The following is a 7719-nucleotide window of genomic DNA, read 5'->3' on the forward strand; positions in this document are numbered from 1 at the left end:
GGGGCGTGGTGCGGGCCCTGGCCGTGGGAGTACTCTAACGGCTCCACGGGGTACACCCTGGCCCTCCTTCAACAACCCTTGGTCAGGGCGCATCTCCATGTGGCCCTTCCGAGCTCCCGGGGGCGAGCCTGGTCCACCGGCGGCCATGCTCACCAGCGCCGTCCCAGTCGCCCCGTTCTCGTCGTCGTGGGCTCCACCTACCTAGACCACGCCAGGGCCTGTCGGTTGGGACCCAACGGCTTTGGCCCGCTCTTTTGGCACCATGACCCTGACTCCTCCAGTCGGCCCAGACTGGATCGCCGACTCAGGTGCTACCTTCCACACCACCCCCAACCTTGGTATACTCTCTTCTGTTCATCCTCCTTCTTCCTCCCACCCTTCGTCCATCATGGTCGCCAATGGTTCGTGTCTTCCTGTCACTTTCGTGGGTGCCGCTCACACTCATGGCTCTTTTCGTCTTCTGGATGTCCTTGTTGCTCCCTCTATGGTTCACAACCTCCTTTCTATTCGTCGTTTTACAGCTGACAATTCATGTTCTGTTGAATTTGACTCATCTGGTCTTACTGTGAAGGATTTGGCTTCCCGGCGTCCTCTTCTCCGATGTGACAGCACGGGGCCCCTTTACACCCTTCGGTTTCCTGCGTCTGCTTCTTCCGCTTCGCCCTCCGCTTCGTCAGCTGCTTTTGCCGCCACCACTTCATCCACTACATGGCACCGGCGTCTTGGGCATCCTGGCCGTAATGCTTTGACCCAGCTTAGTCGTAGTTCCGACATACCATGTACTCAGGCTCACGATGAGCAATTGTGTCAGGCATGCCAACTGGGCCGTCATGTTCGTCTTCCTTTCCCTACCTCCTCTTCCCATGCGACCCATATTTTTGATCTTGTACATTGCGACCTATGGACGTCACCTGTTATGAGCATTTCTGGCTATAAATACTATCTTGTCGTGCTTGATGATTTCTCTCATTATTCTTGGACTTTTCCCTTGCGTGCTAAGTCTGATGCATTCCCCACGCTTCTCCACTTTTTCGCCTGGGTGTCTACTCAGTTCGGCCTCACCATCAGGGCCGTTTAGTGTGACAATGGGTGTGAGTTCGATAACTCCAACTCTCGTGCTTTCTTCCTCTCTCACGGTGTGCAGTTACGCATGTCATGTCCCTATACCTCCTCCCAGAACGGTAAGGCTGAGCGCATGATTCGCACCACGAACGACACCATGCGCACCCTTCTATTCCAGGCTTCGCTTCCTGCTCACTTCTGGGCTGAGAGTTTGCACACCTCCACCTACCTCCTTAACCGCCTACCTTCCGTTGCCTGTCCGGCTCCCACTCCACACCACGCTCTCTTCGATACCCCCCTCGTTACGATTACCTTCGTGTCTTCGGGTGTGCGTGTTACCCTAACACCACTGCCACTGCTCCCCACAAGCTGGCTCCCCGTTCGACTCAGTGTGTCTTCCTCGGGTACTCCCCGAATCACAAGGGGTACCGTTGCTTTGACCTCACCTCTCGTTGGATCCTCATCTCTCGCCACGTGGTGTTTGACGAGTCCGTCTTCCCTTTCTCCACCACCTCCCCACCCCCTCCACCACCGACCTTGACCTTTTCTCCCTATTTCCCACTAACACGGTGGACCAGCCACCATTGCCATTGTGTCCTACAGGTACTACTCCACCATGCCCTTCGCCAGCTCCGTGCTCCGGCTCGACGCCCTCTGGTGCGGCCCCTAACCCTGCGCCCAGCGCGGGTCCAGCGGCGCTGGACTCCAGTGCTGCTCCTAGCCCTACACCCTGCGCGGGTCCGGAGACCTCGGCTTCAGCACCTGCTGCGCGTTTCGCACAGCCGGTGCGTGTCTACCACCGCCGAGTGCGTCTGGCTCCGCTGCATCCGGAGCCGGCCCCGCCACCACCGTCGCCGCCTCGGTCACCACCGGTGGCCTCTTCTCCGCCGTCGACACCTACGCCGCCACCTCCACCCCCGGTTGCCCGTGTCGCGCAGTCAGTGTACCACCCGCCTCTCCTGCACCGACACCCGCGTCATGTTCACCCTATGGTGACGCGACACGCGGCTGGTACCCTGCGGCCCCTGGCTCTCGCAGCGATGCCAGGCGAGCCGTAGGTCTCTCCTATACCCTCTTCCGTTCGCGCCGCCTTGTCAGATCCGCACTGGCGTCGCACGATGGAGGAGGAGTACGCGGCACTCCTCGCCAACCAGACATGGGATCTGGTGCCCCGTCCACCTGGCTCCAACGTTGTTACCGGCAAGTGGATCTAGACACACAAGCGGTGGGCTGATGGTTCCCTTGATTGGTACAAGGCTCGCTGGGTTCTCTGGGGTTTCACTCAACGCCCTGGCGTCGACTACAATGAGACGTTTAGTCCAGTGGTGAAGCCGGCTACTGTCCGCACGGTTCTCTCACTGGCTCTCTCTCGCTCCTGGCACATGCACCAGCTCGACGTCAAGAATGCCTTTCTACACGGTACTCTAACTGAGACAGTCTACTGCAGCCAGCCTGCAGGCTTCGTTGACTCTTCTCGTCCCGATATGGTCTACTGGCTCAACAAGTCCCTCTACGGCCTCAAGCAGGCCCCTCGGGCTTGGTACTCTCGGTTTGCTGCTTACCTGCTGACATTGGGATTCGTGGAGGCAAAGTCAGATACTTCTCTGTTTATCTATCACCATGGCGCTGAGACTGCCTATCTGCTGCTCTATGTTGATGACATTGTGCTCACAGCATCCAGTCCGTCACTCCTCCGGTGTATCATCACCTCTCTTCAATAGGAGTTCGCTATGAAGGATCTTGGTGTGCTCCATCACTTCCTCGGCGTCACAGTTCAGCCTCGTCCCACCGGTCTCCTTCTTCACCAGCGACAATACACTCTTGATATCCTGGAGTGAGCTGGGATGACTGACTGTAAGCCCTGCTCCACTCCAGTTGACACTCAGGCCAAGCTGTCAGAGGCAGCGGGCAACCCAGTACCAGACCCCACTGCGTACCGGAGCCTTGCAGGAGCACTTCAGTACCTCACCTTCACCAGGCCAGACATCACCTATGCAGTTCAGCAGATATGCCTCCACATGCATGATCCCCGAGAGCCCCACCTCACTGCTCTCAAGCGCCTCCTCCGCTACCTCCGAGGCACTGTCGACTACGGCCTGCTACTCCACCGGTCTCACTCCACCGATCTCGTCGTCTACACTGACGCCGACTGGGCCGGGTGTCCAGACACTCGACGCTCCACTTCCGGCTATGCTGTTTTTCTGGGCGGCAACCTGGTGTCCTGGTCGTCCAAGCGCCAGCCGGTGGTCTCCCGTTCCAGTGCCGAGGCGGAGTACCGCGCTGTCGCTAACGGCGTGGCGGAGGCCTCCTGGCTCCGCCAACTTCTTGCCGAGCTCCACAGTCCCCTCTCCCGGAGCACGCTTGTTTACTGCGACAACGTCAGTGCGGTGTACCTCTCCACCAACCCTGTTCAGCACCAGCGGACCAAGCATGTGGAGATCGACCTTCACTTTGTCCGCGATCGGGTCGCCATCGGCGATGTTCGGGTCCTCCACGTCCCGACCGCCTCCCAGTTTGCCGACATCTTCACTAAGGGCCTCCCGTCCTCCACATTCTCCGAGTTTCGCTCCAGCCTCAACATCACCGGTGGCTAGTTGCGTCTGTGGGGGGGCTCGTGTGTGTTATTCTTTTCATGTCCAGTCTGCAACTCCGCTGTGACGGTAGTTCAAACTGCGGGGGGGGGGGGGGGTGTTGGAGTATGTGTGTATTAAGGCCCATATATGGCCCATGTATGACTCCCATATAGCTACCCTTCCAGGGTTAGCCCAAGAGTAAGGAATTACAATTCTATCAAAAAGAAATTGAAAGAACGAATACATCACAGGTGAGTCATAAGCAAATTCGGTTGAACAAAGTCTTCCAAGAGTTGGGGCCTAGCTAGGGGAAGGCAAAGTCTGTGTATATCTGGAAGCACAAAATTAAGGACAAAATTGAGGTTCACGTAATCACATTTTCACATAATTTTTCAGCAGAGAAATTACACTTTTGAAGTAGAACTGCATGATCACAGGTCATTAAAGAAATGAAGGAAAGTAGCTCAGGTATTAATCAAGGTAATATAAACTGCAAAGGACTGATGTGATTGACAGAATTAAATCACATGCTCTTCTAGCGAATAATAACAAACAAATCTTATGTTACCTGTACCAAGTGGTGGCACCATAAGTCCATCCAATAACTGGAGAACCACATATCAAGCACAGTGTAGAATTGATATTACAGGTAGGAGGTGTTGGGGAAGCCAGCTTTCTCATTAGTCAGTGTACAGAATGAAAGGGGGGGGGGGGGGGGGGGGGGGGGGGGGGAATTGGCGCTACACATTTGAAGACATAAAGGTAGCAGGTATCGGAGTCTGTTATTCAATCATGCTATCTATCGGAATCAGCAACACATTTTTCTTAAAGACTGGACATCATCAGCTCAAAGCAGAATGCAAAAAAATGACTATCATGGTTATGGGGGTTAAGTGCTGAAAATCATCAGCTAAAAGAAAAATGGAACAAAACAGGTATCATGGTTACAGAGGCTAGGCACTGGACATCATCATCAACTCAAAGAAAAATGGAATAAAACAGTTATCATGGCACTGTACATCATCAGGTAAAAAAGAAAATGGCCTAAAATAACTATCATTGTGGCTAGATGACGGTCCATTATTAGACATTGCGTAGCGTAGGTATAATCAAACAAAAGCATGCCACTAAAAACCCTAAAGCTAAAGGGTAGAGCTAACTTGCTTGCTTAAACCTTTTCATAAAGTTTTAAGTTGGTATGTGTATATTTGATGCAACAAATTACCCAGATAAACCTGAAGCAAAGACATTGCAAAATGCTTAGTCTATTGCACATGTCACTGCTACAGGAAATTAGGACGCATTTGTCAGAATGAAACCAAGTAACATTTTTATCAAATAGCACATTTAGGGACAGGAAGAAAACGTACATGGAACAACACTTCATATCTTCATCTAGAGACCAAAGAGAGGGGCACCTAACCTTATATATAAAGCAATGGTCCTTGTAATGATACAGACGCGAATATCATTTAATCAGTATATTCAACCAGTTAAATGACATATGCATTGCCTTTTCCTAAATTCACATGAAGCGAAACAATTGAACTTTGTGTGCCATTAGAAGGAAAGGCGGTGATAGTGCATACTGCATACCCCTCATGTGTATCAGAAATAATGCCTTCGAAGCATCAGATCATCAGCCTGCAAATTCATCTAAGCAAGAAAGGTCCCTGCACCAGTGATATGGCACATTGCGTATGACCTGCACACATCATGATCAGAGACTCTAAGATCTAGGAACACATCTGACTTATATGAAAATAATGTGGACTGCATTTTGAACAATTGGTCATCAAGAATATTAGGTGTAGTACGTACCCTTTAATATTTCACATTGGATAGCCCAACACTGAACTAACTAACGTTAAAAATCTAAAAATAGAGGCAGTGCATATAACAAAGATCAGCACACACCAGACATGAACAGTTCAGGCAATACGAAAATAACCACGGCAAACTAAATTTACCCTTTAAAAATCAAATGAGGAAGTGAAGCTGTACCTGGAAATTCACAAAGGTCATGTTTGTTAGCCAATAAAAAATACTAAGCTCTGAAATTTTATGAAAGAGGGAGAACAAAGAAATTTAGCAGAGCTATATTTTGTGCAGGTACAACTGAACCTTAACTTTGACATTGCCAACACGCCTATGCAAATTAACGATCATAAATTGCAATTGATCGGACTCAAGAGGTAACTTTGTAGGCACTTGTTAACATTAGCTTCTCTAAAATCTAGCTCAATGAGAAACTAAATATCTATGTCCATGTTTTAATGGCCTTGTTGTATCAAACGTTTTGACCTGAACCCAAAAAAAAATATGGGATGAAGCGCAGAGCACTGGCGGAGCCACGTTGGGGGCCATGGCCCCCCCTTGCCTCTGTGATTTTTGAAGGAGCCCATATTCAATCTAGCTCAAATCGTCCAGCACAACAGGCCAGCAGGCAGCAGCACCCAACGCTCGGAACTCGCAAGCCGCATTTCTTTGCGAGACCATCATATCCGGCTGCCTTCTGCGTCCGTGAGCGGCGAGTCGTCGAGTCAGCACCCCAGCGAGTGACCGGCGAGCCGGCGGGGCGGTGAGGCCTGGACAGCCGGCCGTCGACCAGCAGCTAGCGTCAGCTTCGTTCCCCCCACATAGCAATCTTCTACTCCTCTGCATCTGCCCTTTGTTGCTCTACGTATAGGCTACATGCTTACAGCCATACATGTATACTTGATTTCTAATTGATTCTTTTTTTTTTTGCTTCTAGACTAAAATCAATAGGCTATATATACTATAAGTGGCTGATTGAGTGGTAGACCACACAGTCAACTGTATTTTGTTTACTGTGGCCTGATTATAAGTAGTAACTAGTAAGATTAATTTCTCTACTACCTATGTACTTATGAGTTTAATTAGCAAATTGCCCCCCCCCCCCTATGTTTTGGTTCTGGCTCCGCCACTGGCGCAGAGGAAATTTTTAAGCCTACAATATACACAATCAAATGCAAAACACTGTAGCAATCTATGTTTCATGAGGAAACTGGAACTTGGAAGCAAGTGTGAGCTAATTTTGCCCTTAGGAAGCAACACCTTTTTTTTTTGGCTTTTGTGACCTCATCTTATAGTAAACATAAGCAAGCAATTCTACAACAGAAGTACATATTACCATCTGAGTAATCCATGATCTTTTCATTTTAGAAAAACAAAACATGGAGACCACATAAAAAGAAGCACACTCCTATTTCCATTATGGCAGCCCAGTTGCAGTGAACAACCGTAAATTGAAGCATATAATGGGAAAAAAAGCAAGAGTAGGATAGCAAACCAAGCACGGGTGTTGGGGGCCTGAGATGAGCGCATCCTATCTGTGAGGAAGGAATCGCCAATTGGCGTGGGGATGTATACTGAGTAGACGAACAGCTGAATATCAGCCATCAAAGTCCAAACCCTACGATAGGAAACCAAGTCAATTTGAGGGAATAAAAGAGGCAGAGCAAAATTAGAAAATAAACAGAGGAAACTGGAGCACCTGGGCGAGACCGCTGTCCGCCATTCTTGCTCCCCTCGTGGCACCTGGGCATCGTCCACAGTTGGAACCTGATAGCGGCGGAGATGAAGATATGGGCAGACGGTAGACGACGCCTCTGCCCCGGGTCTTCCCGCGCCCCAAGCGTCGTCGTTATCGCCGGCTCTCCGTCGCAGATCGGCTCGCGCAGCCGCCACCGAGGATGGTCGCGGTATCCGTGTGCGGCGCAGCTGGAGGAGAGGAAGAGGTAAAGAATCCCCACGCGTAGCCGGCGGCAAGGCCGGGCGCCACATCTGCGCGCGCTTCGGTCGAGGGAGAGGAGGGCGAAAGGGGCGAGGAAGCGAGGCGGAGAAGGCGAGGTGCGTCGCTGGACGGTTTTCGTTTTTTGTTTTTTGTTTTTTGTTTTTATTATTATTTTACGGCGGGTAGGCTAGGGCGGATTCTTCTATCGTGACCTGACCTGGGACTGGGAGGCCTGGAATCCATGAACCGTTACTTTTTCATAACTAACTACTCCCTTCAAGAAACAACTTCGGTAAAATATATGTTACAAAAATATTAATATTTATA

General features: G+C 50.6%; 1 long non-coding RNA gene across 2 annotated transcripts; it reads right to left on the minus strand.

The window, feature by feature from the left end:
* Positions 1 to 5043: 5043 nt before the first annotated feature.
* Positions 5044 to 7509, minus strand: LOC136451434 (uncharacterized). Of its 2 annotated transcripts, XR_010758595.1 has the most exons (4): positions 7153 to 7509; positions 6949 to 7071; positions 5232 to 5340; positions 5044 to 5154 (listed from the first exon to the last, which is right to left on the minus strand). It is a non-coding gene; the product is annotated as an uncharacterized lncRNA (long non-coding RNA). The 2 variants fall into 2 exon arrangements; XR_010758594.1 differs by having other exon boundaries at positions 5044 to 5340.
* Between the last annotated feature and the right edge of the window lie 210 nt (positions 7510 to 7719).

The sequence above is a fragment of the Miscanthus floridulus genome, chromosome 5 (genome assembly GCF_019320115.1).
Source record: "Miscanthus floridulus cultivar M001 chromosome 5, ASM1932011v1, whole genome shotgun sequence".
In the NCBI taxonomy this organism is placed as follows: Eukaryota; Viridiplantae; Streptophyta; class Magnoliopsida; order Poales; family Poaceae; genus Miscanthus; species Miscanthus floridulus.